We start from the raw sequence: 17,781 nt of genomic DNA, 5'->3' as shown, positions 1-17,781 counted from the left end.
AATATGAACATAATGCAACAGTAAGTCTCTGGCTGTCATGGATGACCCACTTACTGAGTTGTACTGAAAAGTTTAGTGGAGACACTATTTTCAGAAGTATGGACCAGGTTAAGGGATCCAGTGAAGGCTGGGGAAAGACCCGAGATTAACAACAGCTGGAATCTATTGCTACTGTAAACCTTAAGAGATCAGGGAGGCAGCAATATCTCTGAGACCTGGGAAGCCGGAGCTGTGGCCATAGAGTAACACAGCCATGGCCAGAGGGACACAGGGTGTAGCTCTTACTTTTCTCTAGTCCCTCATTTTGGGGGGTGGGGAATGTTCCTTTTTAGTCGTTTCCTGTGGAAAGCTATCGAAAAAGGGAGCCCAGGGTTTGAGGTCCTTGGACATCATCCTTCTAAGGCACAGAGGAGAGTGGAGAAAGAGCAGATAGATGGTGGATCAGAGATCAACCCAGAATGTGCATCACTCCAGGGTTCTAACAGCCACAGCCTGTACTCTAAATGGGGCTGTACGGCACTTACTCTGTAACTCCATTGCAGTTTCCGACGAGGATGTCCTTAGCCTGCCCAGGAGCAAAAGGTGTTTGAACAATACACAAATAAACTAGATGTGGGTCCCTTTATGAACTTACATCCAGTGGGCAAGCTCTGGGCACTTAGAATTGTCCATTCTGTGCCGCTTTTTATCTTTTTTAGTGGGCTTTACTTTTTCAGAGTCCAAGAGCAGAGATGTGTCCCGGTCATTTCATATGATGTGAGTTTTATGGTATATTCTGAAACAAACAAAAAAACTCCAGAATCTTAGTACACATGCTGTGGAGAACCTAGAGAGTCCCCACAACTGCCTTGTAGATACGTGTCTGAATCAGATGATTGTGGCTCTCTGCTCTCCATTTCTAAGCTGTCTCCTACACTTTTTTGTTTGTTTCTTTTTTTTGTGGTGTGTGCGCGTACGTGCGTGCATGTGTGTATGTGTGTGGTGTATGTATATGTGGTGTGTGTGTGTGTGTGTGTTTGTGCACGTGTGATATGCGCAGGTGTTCATGCCTATCACAGATGTTAGGAGGCTAGAGGAGGAGACGAGGGGTCTTCCTCACAATATCCCGACATTCTGGATGTATTAGGGTGGCTTACAGGCTGTGGTCTAATTCTTCTAACAATGGCTGTCCACCAGCATTGAAAGGACACTAGCCCACCTGAGCATGTGGCCCTGGCAGGCCTTGCGCTCCCACCCCCTTGGCCTTGCTAAAAATCATTAGATTACATTCCTAAAGTTAGCCATCAGGGTCTAGTCCATTGGCCATTGCTTCCTTGTGGTGGTTTGAAAAAACAAAACAAAACAAAACAAACAAACAACAACAAAAAAAAAAGCAGCCCCCAAAGGAAGCAGGAATCTTAGGAGGTATGGCTTTGCTGGAGTAGATGTGGCCTTGTTAGAAGAAGCATGAAGGTAGGTTTTGAAGTCTCATATATTCAAGCACATCCAGTATCTCAGACCACTTCCTGTTGCCTCTGAGTCAAGATGTAGGACACACGGCTACTTCCCCAGCACCATGTCTGCCTGCACACTACCATGTTGCACCATGATGATCATGGACTGAACCTCTGAAAATGTAAGCCAGCCAAATTAAATGTTTTTTTTTCTTTATAGGAGTTGCTGTGGTCATGGTGTCTCTTCACAGCAATAGAAACCCTGACTAAGACACTCTTACTGAGGTTGACCACCAAGGTGCAGCTATGAAAGTGTTGAAGTCCAGCAATCAAAATGCCCTTTGGCTCACCTAATTAACATGCCCAGTTAAATTTAAACACCTCATCCTAACACAGGAATTCCCTGTTGTAACTTTATTTATTTATTTTTGAGCTAAGGATCGAACCCAGGGCCTTGTGTTTGCTAGGCAAGTGCTCTACCACTGAGCTAAATCCCTAACCCCTGTTGTAACTTTATAAACTGCCATTTTCCTATGTTCCACGTCCATCTCCCCTCTATCCAGAGGCAGTCCTTTGTCTCCACTGCACCCTGGGACAAATGCCTCTGCTCCTTTTCCTTGTTCTGTTGTGGTTTCTTTTGGCTCTTTTAGGGGGCCAGCTCCTAAATAATTCACACACAGAGGCTTATTCCTACTTATGAATGCCCAGCCTTAGCTTGGCTTATTTCTTGCCAGCTTTCCTGAACTTAAATCGTCCGTCTGTCTTTTGTCTCTGGGCTTTTCCGTTCTCTTACTTCTGTAAATCTTACTCTTACTCCATGGCTGGCTGTGTAGCTGGGTGGCAGCCCCTGGAGTCCCCATTCTCTGGCCACTCCTTTCCTCCCAGATTTCTTCTTCTATTGATCATCTCTGCCTGCCAGCCTTGCCTATGTCTTTCTCCTACCTCACTCTTGGCCATTCGGCTCTTTATTAGACCATCAGGTGTTTTAGACAGGCACAGTAACACAGCTTCACAGAGTTAAACAAATGCAACATAAACAAAAGTAACACACCTTCAAATAATATCCTACTACATTGTTCCCTTCCCCTTCTCCCTGGTCCTCTATCTCCTGTCTTTGTCTTCTATTCCCTGCTTTCTGTTCTGGGGCAAATAAATCTCCTTTGTGCTGAGAACTTGGCCTTGAGGGTCCTGAGCTGATACTTTCCCCTTCAAGCATAAAACCCAATGATCCACAAGGCTAGATACCTCAGACGCTCTTCAGAATATGCCGGAATCCTGAAGAAGTAGCCTCTAATGCCAGTGAAGGAATCAACTTGCCAGTCTCTTTCCTCAGCCTCCTCTGTCTTTGCCCAATGGGCCCATGACCAATGTGGCCAGGTTGGCAGAGATGAAGGTTATGCATGGGTCGACAACCTGGACTTTCAGTCACCATGGCTACCTAGCTACACCTGCTGCTGATGCCAGATCTGCCAACAGCAGAGGCCAACACTGAGGCCCAGATATGGCATCATTCTCCAGGAAACCAGCCAGCGACCTGATGACTATATTGGACCATTGTCTTCATGGAAGGGACAATGGTTTGTCCTTAATGTTGCAGATACTTATTCTGGTTATGGATTTGCCTTTCCTTCAGGTAGTGCTTCTGCCAAAACTACCATTCATGAACTTACAGAATGCCTTATCGTGATATTCCACACAGTATTGCTTCTGACCAAGGAACTCACTTCACAGCCAGAGAAGAGCAACAGTGGACCTACGATCATGGACTCTGTTGGCCTTATCATGTTTCACAACACTCTGAAGCAGCTGGCCAGATAGAATGATGGCCTTTTGAAGACACAGTTACAGGGCTAATTAGGTGGCAGCAGCCCGGAGGGCTGGAGCAGGGTTCTCCAGAAGTGTTATATGCTTTGAATCAGCATCCAGTATATGGTACTGTTTCTCCCATAGCCAGGATCTATGGGTTCATGAATCAAGGGGTGGAAAAAGTAATGTTTCCACTCTCCTGCCTAGTGACCCACTAGGAAAATTTTTGCTTCCTGTTCCCATGACCTTAGGTTCTGCTGGCCTAGAAATTTTGGTTCCAGAATGGGGAGTGCCCCTGCCAGGAGACACAACAAACATTCCACTGAACTGGAAGCTCGGACTTCTCCCTGGCCACCTTGGGCTTCTGATGCCCTTAATCCAACAGGCTAAGAAAGTAGTAGTGTTAGGAGGGGAGATTGATCCAGATTACCAAGTGGAAACTGGATTGCTTCCCTACAATGGAAGAAATACAGAATGGGTAGTAGAGAAAGGTAGTTATAAATACCGACCAAGGCCACATGGCCGGTTGCAAAAGCAAGGATTATATAACTGACATGCATGTTTCTGTCATATTTTGTTAAGAATGTGCTTGTGAAGATATTTGTGTGTTCTTTTCCCAATTCTATATTGCATAATTTAATATCAATCGAGAGAATATCAGTGGTTATCATATTTCAGTTTTGAGTCACTAAAAGAATGTCTCTCAAGGGACATGGCCATGTATTCTAAAATTTATTATGCATTTGTGGTCATACGTGGAGTAGTTATATCACCGTAGGCACCATATGGCCTGGTTGTCACTTTCATTTTGAAATTAAGCATGACAAAGAGATGTGATTGTGTATCAACTTGACAAGGGGTGGGTTTGTGATGGCTATTTTTGGTTGTCAATTTTTACTACATCTGGAATTAACTAAAACCCTAGTAGCTTGTGCACTTGGGAGGGATTTTTATTAATTAAATCATTTTAAATAGGAAGACGCATCCTAAATGCAGATCTTTTGAGATGAGATAATCCAACTTAAGTCTGGGCCACACCTTCTGGTGGCAGTCCATATAAAGGACATGGAAGAAGGACGCTCTTTGCTCTTTGCCTTTTTGCTAGCAACTTCATTTCTTCACTGGCATTAGAGGCTGAAGACCATTTGAGACATCCAGTTTTGTGGGCTGAACAACTACTGGATTCTTAGACTTTCTGCTGGAAGACAGCCATTGTTGGATTAGCTAGACCACAACCTGTAAGCTACGCTAACAAATCCCCTTTTAAAATACATTCATTCTCTCAGTTCTTTCCCTCTAGAGAACCTTGATGAATACAAGAGGAATTCTTATTCTCACTTTTATGGACATCATAATGTTTTAAGGGCTTCAGAATAAGAAAATTACAAGAGGAAAAGAGTCATTGGCCAATGTTCTACCAGCACTTCCTATCACATCTGCTGAGGTTTATACCTGGTGTCACTGTACTAATGAAGAGCTGCGTTCAATCCTTAGTCCTGTAAAAATAAAACAACAACTAAAGTTTAAAAAGAAATGACTACATACTAAATTCCACTCTGGAAAAGGTTATGGAAACAAAAGAAATTATCGATCACCAGGGATGTGGTAGGGAAGGATGAAGAGTCCAAGCATAGAAGGGCTTTGGGACAGTGAAGTTATTCTGTGCCATACCACAATGATGCATGCAGTCACTGCACATTGAACCAAACCTGGAGAATGTCTGACATCAAGTGAGAACTCTGACATACACAATGAACTCTAGGCGAACATGATGTGCAAGTCTGGGCTCATCCCTGTAAGAAGCACACCACCACCGTGCTGTAAATGGTGGAAGATGCTGTGCACACATGGGAACTCTGTACTTCTCACTTAATTGTGTTATGAACCTAAGAATTATTTTTAAAATATAGTTTATTAATTAAAAAAATCTAAAGTTTACAAGAAAGGTGGTAAGGATAATACAGAAAACTTACCAAAAAAGTCTTAAGCCAGCCTGGCAAGGTGGCACCAATCTACAGTCTCAGAGTGAGACTCTGTCTGAAGAGGGGTGGGGTGGGGAGACAAAATCAAATAAATGAATAAACAAATAGTAAACTCTTGCACCATGTAATCCTCAACTCAGAGGCTAACGTGGGTAAATATCGCTGCTGATTCCTGAGCTGCCATTAGATCCCATCAGGAGTTCCAAATTATTATTATATTAATACTACTGCTAATAAAATTCAGGTCCCCTTCAGCGGAGAAGGAAAGGGGACCAGGAAACTTTCATCAGTTTTAATGGAAGTGACATTTGATAATGGCCTGGGCTTTGCCAGATCTTTCCTTGGGTTTGAAACCAGGAACTTAAGAAAGAAAAGATACAAGCATTCAAAACAAATTGAATGTGATTGACAGCATGAGAATGATTTAGTCTTTAGAATGTGTGACAAAACACACAAGACTGCTCCCAAAACAGAATTCAAAATGCCTGACAGAAATGCCAGCAACGTCAGAAGCACTAAAAGGAATTTTGGGTGAAAAGTCTGATTATCAAGAAAGCATAACACTGTGTTCACAAGAAGCTGAAGAATGGAACAGAAGACTGGAGGAATTTATCCCACAGAAAAGAAGTCTAGACATGCTTAGGACATATGGAACACGTTCTAAACAATTGTGGGGGGAGGGCAAGCGTACAGGGAAAAGTGGCCAAAAATGAGAAATTGGACTCCACTGGAGAAAGATTGGAAGAAAACCACACAATGTGAGAAATTTGGAATTAGACGCCTGAATGGAGTGTGAAAAAAAATGGATTGTTACAGATGAGTTACTTGTGCAAAGGTTTTTGAAGAAAAAAAAAATCCTAAATGTATATAGTACAGATAGGAGGGAAGAAATTGGTAAAACTGGTGACCATAGTAGACATTTCCAAACCAGTACCTGATTTACCACAATCATTATTTTTCAGCCTGCTGTATTTTGCTCTATTGATGTATCTTCTGCCTTCCTCCCATGACTTCAGCCCTTACATCTATTTCCCAAGAAGGCAATAAAAGGACAGTTGCTGGGGTCCTGAGCACCTCAGGCAACTGGAGAGGGGATAGAAACCACAGCAGTCATTGAGCATGACACAAATTGACAATCAAGAAATCTGAAGCAGAGTGGGAATGGAGGGCAAACAAGGGTGGGAAGGGCGTGAAAGAAGCGGTACCCATTTTGTTATGAGGGCTGGAGAGACAGCCTCAAACATTTTAAGGGGTATGTCAAGAAGAGGGGAGATGGTGTTAGAGCCTGAAGGAGGATCTGGGGGTTAAGGAAGGGGTGTCTTTCTCTTTGTAGAATGAAACCTACCCCCAACCTCAGGACAACAGCTTCACAGATGGTAGAGACATTTTGATCTTTGTAGGCAAAGTAGAGAAAGACTAACGAAACTGTGGAAAGAAGTCTTCCTGGAAGTCCTGGTGTAGCCGACCCATAGAGGCACTGTTGCTGTGAAATGCCATGCCATTGTTCATGAGAAAGAAAGACAAAAAAGACATCCTCAGCTCAGAGATGAATTCGATTTCAGATCAAGAACTAGACTGATTAAACACGAGAGGAGAAGGTGCCAGGTAGTTCTTTCACCCGAGTCTCCTATTCCAGTGTGGGACCTTTTCCTACTATCACCAGGACCTGGTCGGGTTATGTCCCTTGAATCTTGTCTTCAGAATGGTACTTTTTGACTAGATGGTCCTCTTTGTATCAGAACGTCATTCTTCCACAAATAGAACCAAAATGAACACAGAGCTCTCAGGAAGGGAGAGGCCAAACTCTGGCAGAATGTCCAAGTTCTTTCAGAATAACCTCAAGGAAAAGAAATGAAATTTCATAAAAAAAAAACAATTCAGAAGCAATTTACTCTATAGATTAGGGATAGAAGCCTAAGGGTGGAAAGATGTGAAGAGCTGAACAAAAAGTCAAAGCCAAAATTCCTTCCAAGGAGATAGAAAATAATTCATGAGATATCACCAAAGCTAGTTTATTTTTTCATAAAAGGAAGAGTCATAACAACCGGTTGAGAGTTATCTAGGCTGGAAAAAACTTGATAGTTTAAGAATAGAAAATGCATGCATTTAGGTGCTTGGAAAATACTCTTAAGTCCCTAGCTTTCACATTGGTCAGAGATCCAAGACTAACCCCTAAGGAAGCGACCCTCTTACCAATCATATCCACAAGGAAGGACTATTCAGCAATGTTGAGGAAGTCAAGGGTCTGGAGCCCTATATGGATCATATGTTTCCCCCTAGGGTTGGAGGTCCCTCTGATAAAAGATTCTTCTCTTATGCCAACCCCATCTTAACTCCCATCTCCTAGAGAATCAAAAGACTTGATCCTAGTGTTCATCATGCTGACAGATGCTCAGAATTTTCTTTTGGTTCCACTCGCCACCTGAATTGGAGATCAGTGGTCTGAGTGGTCCTTCCCTTATCCTACTGTCATGGATCTGATGTTACAGAGAGGCAGAAGAGCCTAGGGACATAAAATGTTATTTTCTAACTCTTTGCTGTAGCGTCCACATCAAAAGCTCCAATATCCTGGAGCTCCCACCGAGGAACTGCTGAGAGCCGACTCTGAGCTTCCTTTCCCGACTCCAGCACATCAGTAGCCTGAACCTGACCAGGGTGGGAGTATTTATACCGCTCTTCAGGCCAGTGCTGTGACCATCCAATTGGAGCTTTGCTGCAGCACTTCCCCAGCCCACCTCCAAACCTGCTTTATCCACAGGTGTAGTGGTATTTGCTAAAAGGCTGATTCTGTGATTACACACCTATTAGAAGTTATGGCCATTATGAGAATACCTGTACAAATTAAGATTGACAATGTCCCAATATATATCTCAAATAAAATGAGACAGTTTTTTGCTTATTATGACATAAAGCATGTTACAGGTATAACACACAATCCCACAGGCCAAGCAGTCATAGAAAGATCCAATCGAACTTTAAAGGATATGCTAAATAAATAGCAATCAGTAACAATGACTCCTAGAAATAGATTACATAGTGCTTTATTAACCTTGAAATTTCTCAATGCTGATGAGAAAGGAACAACAGCTGTGGAGAGACATTGGACAACAACAACAACAAAAATTCCCAAGCTAAACAATTGGTTTACTTCAAAGATGTGTTGACCTCGGAATGAAAACCAGAATACATCCTATATTGGGGAAAGGGTTTTGCTTTTGTTTCTGCAGGAGAAGAAAACTATGGATACAAAATTAATAAAAATTCGATTTGAACAGGAAAAACCCTTTGATGAGGAGAAGTAATAGCCCATCCACCCATGTGACATCTCTACAAGTAGTAAGAAAAACTCAACAAACAAGGGTCAGGGCAGGGTTCTGGTTTTTTTTTTTGTCTTTACAGGATAATAGGAATTCCCATCTTCAAGAAATCATAAGGCTTTGGACACCCAGAGGTCTACAGCAGAAGGGAAGAGCCTATTGGTACTAATATACTCTACAGGGCAATATCTCACTACCTAACATCAATATCTCTTTAACTGTAGAATAGCTGTGGTCCTGATTCAATTATAAATCAAGCTGGCTTTGGAGCTGGAATGTGCCTCTCTCCTCTAAACCCAAGCATGCTGTTAAAAGAAAAAAAAATTAAGAGATTCTTTCTCATATTGGAAGAGCCAACTGATGTGAGACAGAATAAAACCAATAATCTAAGGACTGTTGTTTTCAAGATTCTATTTCTTTCCATGCTTATTATTGATTTCTCAGAATTCTTCCTCACACGTCATGTCATCTTTAGATTCAAACTTTCCATTTTGATATTAATAATGTTCAAGTTTTCCACAGTAGAAATAAGTCTTCCCAATACCAATCTCTGAAGTCTTTAGAAGGAAGATGGAGCCCCACAACAATGACTCTGCTTGTCCAGAAAGATGTCATGGTACCTAAGACCATTACTCAATGATCAGCTTTGGACTGAAGACTCTTCAGGACAGTTCCAAGATGAGATGGTCCATCATACTACACTTGTAGCCAGAATCTCAGACAACCTTATCCATTTCTGAGACTGGCTACGGCTAGCCCTATTGAGAGCTAATTATCTGAGCTTTCTTACAGGACCCCACAGAGATACCATCGCCCCCTAAACAGCAGGAAGTAATTCTAAGAAAATGAAGCCCCTCTCCCAAATGTTTCATTAAACTCAGGGTTATGGATGGATGGTTGTACGGTTGGGGGTGGAACATTAAAATTTGGACTCAGTATTCTCCTTTAGAAAAGAAAAAGGGGAATGAATATGTATAGGATATTAAGGTAGATTATTGTATTTACTAGTAAACTAATTCAGTAAAATATCAGCCTTAAATAATTTGCACTGATATGGATTCTTGTATATTGATACAAATGTAAACTATTCTTATATTCCTATTTAAGATAATTTGTATATTGATACAAATACAAAACTATATTTGTTGTATTGTACACATAGTCTTACTTTTGTTTGAAATATTTTATATATTGATACAAATGTAATATTATGTTTGTCATACTGTATGTATGTTCTACCTCTGTTTAAGGTATTTTGTATATTGATACATATTTAGGATTATTGTCACATTGCATATTGCACTATACATTCCTACCTCTGTTTAAGCTATTTTGTATATTGTCACAATTTTGAGGTCATTGTTCTTATATGGTACATCTGTTTACAGACTGTTTATCTTAATATGAAGCCTTAGTCCTTTAGTTATTTAAGCAGAAAAGATTTACTGGTTTATAGTCATTCATGCTTGTTATTTCTATAGTTGTGTTAGTTAGGCTCTCCAGATTTACAGAAACATATGTCAGATGGATAGGTAATCTTCAAACACTTCATAGACCTAGAGAATATGGCATTTAAATGTTTTTATAATACTGTTGGTGTGAGACATCATTGCTCTTGGCAGCACTGATCTGACCCCGAGAGAATGTTGGGCTTCTGAGACATTTCTGTTTGGAAGTTTGTCTTCTTCCTGGCACATAATGGCCTGCTGGGCAAAGAACTGCCCTCGCCTCAACTGCTGACAGTATGAATGCTGTCCTTTCTGGATGAGCAAGACACAAGGAAAAGTGACTACTGAACCTTGCCAAGACAGGGTAAGATGGTCTTTTAAACTTCTTGCTTCTTAAAATGGTCTGTCAGATATTCTAGGCCTATAGCCAAATTGGTTGCCCCAATGATGCTGAGAAACTTTAGGTGATTGTCCAGGCTGCCAACTGTCTCTGTCTATTCTCGAAAGAATTTTGGAAATTGTTTGCATTTTCTGCTTTCTCAGGTATTATTATGTTCTTTCTCAGGTCTTTGATGGGGTTCAAGACTAGATAGTTACAGTTACAATCTTCTCATATCTTAGCTAGAACATATTAATACTAGAGTTAGAATCTTCAAGACAGAGCAGCTATGGGAGTAATCTTGGTAAATACGCCATTTACCCATGTTCTGGACATTTAGCATGTCTTTCTTATTTGTTGTTTTCTTGTTGGTTGTAGTTCCATTTTGCCTTTGTTTTTCCTGGACAATACTTGATAATCATTCTTATTGTATATAGTTTATATTAAGATTAGAACCTTCTTATTTAGACAAAAAAGGGAACTGTAGTGGATAGGGCCCGAAGGAGGCGGTGCTTCCTGCTGTTGTCCCTCTTAAAGGAAGTGGAGAAGGGTCACATGCCCCTTCTCCCTGCTCCTACCTGCAAGGTGGATTCGCTCCTGGTCAGATCAGAGGATGACTTCTGCTGTATTTGTGAGTGCATTTCCTCAATTTATATCTTCATAAATTTTGTTACCCATTTAATAGACTCACGTGGATTGATTATAATACACAGGTCCCTGGCCCCTTGGCAACAATTCTTCCTTGTTCTTCAGTCACTGATGTGTGGGAATCGCCTAGAGCTCTCCAGTCAGATGGTCAGGGACAATGTTTCTGTAACCCACTTCTCCTCTCCTGGGCCCTGGAGGTGAGTAAAGAACAGCATGAAACTGGACCAGATTGCCTGCTGTGCTGGCCCAGCCTTTCCTCAACTGGTAATCACTCGGCTGCCATTCACTCCCCTTCTTATGCAGTATTCAACATGGTAGGAGAATGTCTTCTTTATGTTGAATGCTGTCTTTGGCATAGGTCTCAGTTACAAATTCATTTTAATTTTCATCACAGTTATTCTGTGTGTGTGTGTGTGTGTGTGTGTGTGTGTGTTTGTGTGTGTGCGCACACACACTTTTTGAAAAGTGTTGTTGGTGTTTTCAAGCAAGACTTGGCAATAGAAGCACCATTATGGCTGCTAAGAAAATGTCAGCAAACTCAGAAACTGCACCAGAAGTTGCTGGCTTTTTCAGAGAACTCAATTCTAAGTAAAATTCATTCCCCGGGCCATTTTAGCAAGCTATGTAACTAGGTTAGTTTAGCCAGACAGGGCCTCCTTGCTGCAGCAGGTGCCTGCTAATTAGGTGTTCAAGTGCTTATCAGGAGCAAGGCCAGGCTGGCTGGTCTCACGCACATGCTGAAGGTTCAGCCAATTAAATTGCAGTCATTAGGAAATGCCATCTTCTTAAAGATTTCAAAATGGCACATGAGATCCTCCTGGTTTATTTAGAGAACACTGCCTTAAGCATTAATAGAAAAAAAAATCTCCCTATCACTGATTTTTATTAGCCTCTGATATAACTAATTCAAAGATATCCTGGAAGCACAAAAACACAAATTATTTTATTATTAGCCAGCTACCGAGCTTGTTTCCAGAAGAATAGGCCAGAGTCTTTCTCCCCTTATTTTGTTTTCTATTCAACCTATTAGACAAAATAAAAATATACAATGTATACGCTAGGATGTTTTCAGCCACAGAGTTTTTAAAGCCCCATAAATTCCTTAATAATAATGGGACGTAGGACCTCATCTGACAAGAAGTCTTAAGGGTTGGTTAGTCAGTTTCGTGGATTCCAGGAAGGATGCAGGGAACTTCCATTCTTTGGCTTTGCTATCCTCGTTAATTTGCTTCTGCTAACTGCTCTGAGGTCCAGCATTCCAGACAGGCACTGTTCTAGACACCACCACCTCAAACAGGCATCTCACAGCGGGATTGCAACCTAAATCTTATGTCCTACCCCTCTCCCCTTGTCCCCTTCCCCCTCTCTCTCCAAGCAGAAAAGTGTGTGATGCATTTTACCAGTCTTCTTTAAGGTTAAGAAAGGTCCTTTCACCTCAGCATGGAGGTGTGCGCCTGTTAGGAGGCTGAGCCGGAAGGATTGCTGGGAATTTGTGGATAGACTGAGCTACATGGTGATACCAGGCCAGTCAGGGCTACACGGTAAGATCCCCTGTGAACAAAACAAAACAAAACAAAAGCCCCCTTTCCAACAATATATCAGCAAACTTCCCTTTGTATTTTATTGCCAAGATTTGAGTCTCACTCATTGGAGCCAATCATTTACAGGGAGGTTGGCCAACACTGTTTTGCTCAGGGCAGGGCTTCTCAAGTTTGGGATTATTGGTGTTTTGGGTGGTGTGACTGTGTGTCGGGAACTGTACTCCCTGATGCAGAATGTGGAGCATTTATTGGACACCTACAGTGTCTCCCCTTAAGTGGTGACAATTGGTCTCTGGAAATGGCCAAATGTCTTTTGGAAGTGAAGTCAATCTTCCCGTGGAAGGAAAGTAATTGACTTAGAGCAATCGTTATTCACTCCACAGGTGCAGACCCACTGCCTCGGGAGCACAGAAAGGCTAGCAGAGATCAGCTCTGTATGATTTCTCAATTAATGCTAGTCTATCTATATCAGTGGTTCTCAACTTTCCTAATGCTGTGACCCTTTAATACAGTTCCTCATGCTGTGGTGACCCCCAGCCATAAAAAGATTTTCATTGTTACTTCATAATTGTAATTTTGTTATTGTTATGAATTATAATATAAATATCTGTGGTTTTTTGATATTCTTAGGTGACTCTTGTTAAAGGATCATTCTGACCACAAAGGGGTCGAGACCCACAGGTCAAGAACCACTTATCTAACTGCTCAGTGACCAGTATACATAGTTTTGTGATCAGTTGGTGATGGAGAATCTCTGATCAAGTGTAGCTCCTGAGCCAGGCATGGTGGCACATACCTTTAATTCCAGCATTCGGGAGCCAGAAGCAGGAGGATCACTGTGAGTTCGAGGCCAGCCTGGTCTACAAAGCAAGTTCCAGGACAGCCAGGAGAAACCCTGTTTCAAAAATACAAAAAAAAAAAAAGTGTAGCTCATATCAAAGCAGCAGCATTACTTCGGGATGCTCTGCTGTTTCTAGGAGACTCAGGTGTCCTCATCATCAGTGTGTCTTTGCAGGAATTCAGGATCTTTCTGACGGCCACAACTCTCTTATCACTTTTATTATTCATCTGCTGGGGATTAGCACTTATGTCTTAGATTCAACTATTTCTTAATGAGAAAAACTATGAACAGTTTTATTAATTCAACAACTATATTTTGGGACCTGCTGTGACTGGGGATGTATATTAATAGAGGAAAATGGCCGGGCTGAATGACTAGACTTGACAGTCAGGGAAAGCTCTTGGAGGAGAGACATTTTAGCTAAGACAGGGGAAGTGGGAGAATGAACGAGGACGAGGGCTTGTCTGATAACGATGGATCCCACTTCTGAGAGCAGACTGAAGAGTCACAGAGTTTGGGAACAGCGTGGCGGTGATAATGGTGATGCTGACGCCAATGGCGACCGTGTGCGTGATGAACTTTGTCCTTGGAATGAAGCTGGCTTTAATTCCTTGTGTGCTACACTAACTATCAGGATACATAAGGTTGCATCCTCTCTCTGTGATTTTTATTCCAACTCTTAAGTTTGCATTGTCATCTCAGCTCTTGGTTCTCTCTTAGGTCTTTTCCTTTAAAAAGTCCCAACTTCTGTGTTTCTGTTTGGTCAACTTCGGACCTCAGAGTCTGCGGCTTCAGAGACTTTCTCTTTTGTTTGACTTCACCGGCTAAGGGCCGCTGGGCAAGTTTCAGGAAGAGTCTTGGGATCAAGACGTCTCTCTTCTTCCCATTTATTTTTCAACTGCTCCCACCGCTCGTAACTACAGGGGCTAGATGCTTCTTAATGCAGTTGTTCTTATGGAAAAATCCTTAAAGCACTTCTTCAACCATTGTTTACCCAATAAGAATCACAACTTGAGGTTAGCTGCTTGGTATATCGATGACTGTAACTCAGTTCCGCATCTCTTCAGAGCAGTTGTGCCACAGGAAATGGTACATCAAAGTGAGTGGCGTCCGTGTTATGAAAGAACTACATGGCTTTGTGAAAGAACATACTTTTGGGAGAGTAGGTAGGATGGCAAAGGAAGTTTAGCTGTGACTCCACACCTCCTAAAAGGACAGGCGAAATCTCCACCCAAGCCGCACTTGCTCAGTAAATGTACCAAGTCAACCCCCATCCTAATACATAGATCATAGCATCTTTGGTGCTCTTAGGGGATCCTTAAGCCAACACCCAAACTAGGGTTGTGGCTAACCAGTTACAGAGAGGGACCTTCCGGGCTAAGGGATGAGAACAGGTTTGGAAAGCGAACAGATTGCTTAACCCAGAAAAGGCTCTAACAAAATGACGTCATTGATTTGTGCTCCGTATACTTACTTAAATTCTGCTAGAGAAGGCATTTCATGCATATGTTTAGAGACAGGGTCTCATGTATCCCTGACTGGTCTTGAACTCACTAGGGGCTGAGCACAGGGTCACACACCACAACCCCAGGATGTGGTAGGATGAGGCAGGAGGGTCTTGCGTTTCTAGGCTATTCTGAGGCGCAATGAGAAACCTGTCTCAATAACCAAACAGGCACACAAACAAGTAAACAGGGAGATGAGGCAGGAGGATTGGTAATTGAAGGCCATGAGAACAGCAGGGGTGAAGCTTGTTGCCTAAGCCCAGAATTCTAGTAGAAAGTCCAATATGAAGGGGTGGGATTGGAAAGCACTGTATCCTGTTATCAGACCCTGCCCTGGTGCTAATTTCCATGATAGAAATGGAGAGTCTCTGGCCGGAAGAAGGAATCAATCACTTCTTCCATGTTTCCAGGAAGTGAGATATCTACTGAAGTCACCACAGCCCACAGTGGCGGAGGTATAAAAGCCATCTTCTGAAAGTTGCAGAAAGACCAAGGACACTGTTGACAATGAGATCTTCTGAGGGTGATGTCATAGGCATACAGAGACCTAGGGCCTTACCTAGGTTTGCTATGATGTTGTCAATCATCAGTCCTTATGTTCTTTATGAAAGTGAGATGAACTAAAGTAAGTTGACCTAAAGGACTTTTGAAAAAATATGACTCTCCTTTTTGAGGTAGACTCTCATGTAGCCTAGGTTGACCCGTTACTTATAATACTTCTGCCTTCTGCCTCCTGAGTGCTTGACTACAGATGTCTGCCACCATGCCAGGTCAGTTTTAAACCTCGTGCATGTCCACAATCAAGTGTATGTGTGCATGTACATGTGAGCACATGCCAGGTGTCTTCCTCAGTCATCCTTTACCTTAGTTACTTGCTTACATTTTAAAAATTCAACTTGTTCATTTTACTTTATGTGTGAATTTTTTGACTGCGTGTATGTATGTGCACCACACACATGCCTGGTGCCCTCAGAGGTCAGAAGATGGCATTGGGTTCCCTGCAACTGGGATTATGGACGGTTTCAAATCACTGTGTGAATGCTAAGACTCAACAAGTGCTCTTAACTGCTCAGCCATCTCTCCAGTCCTTACTTATTTTTTAACGTGTGTGTGTGTGTGTGTGTGTGAGCTCACACATGTGCGAATGCACATGCCATGGTATGTAGTGGGTAGCCATTCCAGCTTTGGTCTGGAAGTTCCCACCCCCATTGAGGCTTCGGTAACTGTCACACCTACAAGGCGGGGCCAAGAGAGGGCCCTGAAGACCCGAGATCCAGATGTGCCACCCTCTCTTGGTTCCCGGACCCTAGACGCTGGAGGTAGACTGAGCAGAGTTCTCCAGAGAACACCACTGGACTGCGCTACGTCTTTCTTGACCCTGCAACCTATCTATCCCTTCATTTGTAAGTTATGCCACTAAATAAACCTCCCTTTTAACTACGTTGAGTGGCCTTAATAATTTCACCAATAATAGTAGGTGTGTGGAGGTCAGAACTTGGGGGAGTCAGTTCTCCATTTTCCACATGTGTGTCCTGGGGATCAATCTCAGATCACCAGACTTGGCAGCCGGCACCTTTACCTGTTGAACCACCTCTTTGGTTCCGTTTATTTATTCATTGACTTAAGATATTTTTTATTTCATTTATTTACTTATTGTGTGTGTTTGTGCGTGCATGCACAAGACATAGGCAGGTCAGAGGACAACTTATGGGAGTCAGTTCTCTCTTTCTACCACGTGGTACCCAGGAAATGAACTCAAGTCATCAGGCTTGGCAGCAAACACCTTTACCCGCTGAGCTGTCTCCCTGCTCCTGTCTCATGCAGCTAGATTGGGCTGAAACTTACTACGTAGCTGAGGCTGGCCTTGAACTCCTGATCCTCCTGCCTCTACCTCGAGAGTGGTAGGACTATAGGTAAGCCCCACCATGCTCAGTTTATATGGTTCTGGAGGTTGGTGGAGCCCAGGCCTTTATGAACATTAGACACACATTTTACCAAGCTGAAATACATGTACAGCTTCCTCCCCATTTTATTTTTTGGGGCCTCATGAACATGGAACTGAGTGATCTGGCTAGACTGGCCAACAAGCTCTGGGGGTTCCTCATGTCTTGACTACCCCCCCTCCCCCGCACTGGGACTACAAGCTTGTGATGCCAGGCCTCCGTCTTTCCCATGGCTGCTGGAGTAGGGCTCAGGTCTCCCTGCTCACTGGGGAAGCACAGTACCGGCTGACCCATCTCTCTGGCCCTGAGTTTAGACTTTAGAAAGCACTTTTGCCCTTCTTACTGGGTCCTCACAATAGCACACTCCAAGTAGACAGGAGCGGCCTGGGTTCGTGCAGCAAAGATGGTCCTTGATGCAAAGCCTAATGGAGTCGGCCTCCTGTTTCTTGGTTTCCTTCCCCTGAGATAGGGGAAGTGAATGCTGTAAGCATTAGGGGTTTGAGGAAGAAGCTAAAGATGGAATGGGCTGGGGGTAGGGCGGTGTTTTGCCTCCTTTGGAGACAGGAATATGGTTTTTAAACAGGAAGTGGTAGGGTCTTAGCTTTTCTCTTAATTGATGTTGTGTTCCACCCCCACCCCCAGCACAGAACAGCAATGAAACAGAAGCTTATCCGAGACAAAAGCCATTGTACTGGTATTAGTTTAGGGCAGCGCTTGCTGGCTTGAGAAAAGTCATTTCTAGTCATTGATATGGTAACCAAAATTGTGTATGATATATTTAGACCTTTTCTGCTGCTGGGCCACCTTGGCCTGTTCCAGCTCCTGTAGGTTTCTCTGTATCATTGTAACTGACACCCCCCAACTCCCCCAACCCCCAATATACACACAGGGAGCACCGTGTACTGAGTGTCCATTACAGGGCTTGTGGTGTTTTGTAT

Source organism: Peromyscus leucopus, chromosome 9, assembly GCF_004664715.2.
Source record: "Peromyscus leucopus breed LL Stock chromosome 9, UCI_PerLeu_2.1, whole genome shotgun sequence".
Lineage (NCBI taxonomy): Eukaryota > Metazoa > Chordata > Mammalia > Rodentia > Cricetidae > Peromyscus > Peromyscus leucopus.
This window is presented reverse-complemented; position numbering follows the sequence as displayed.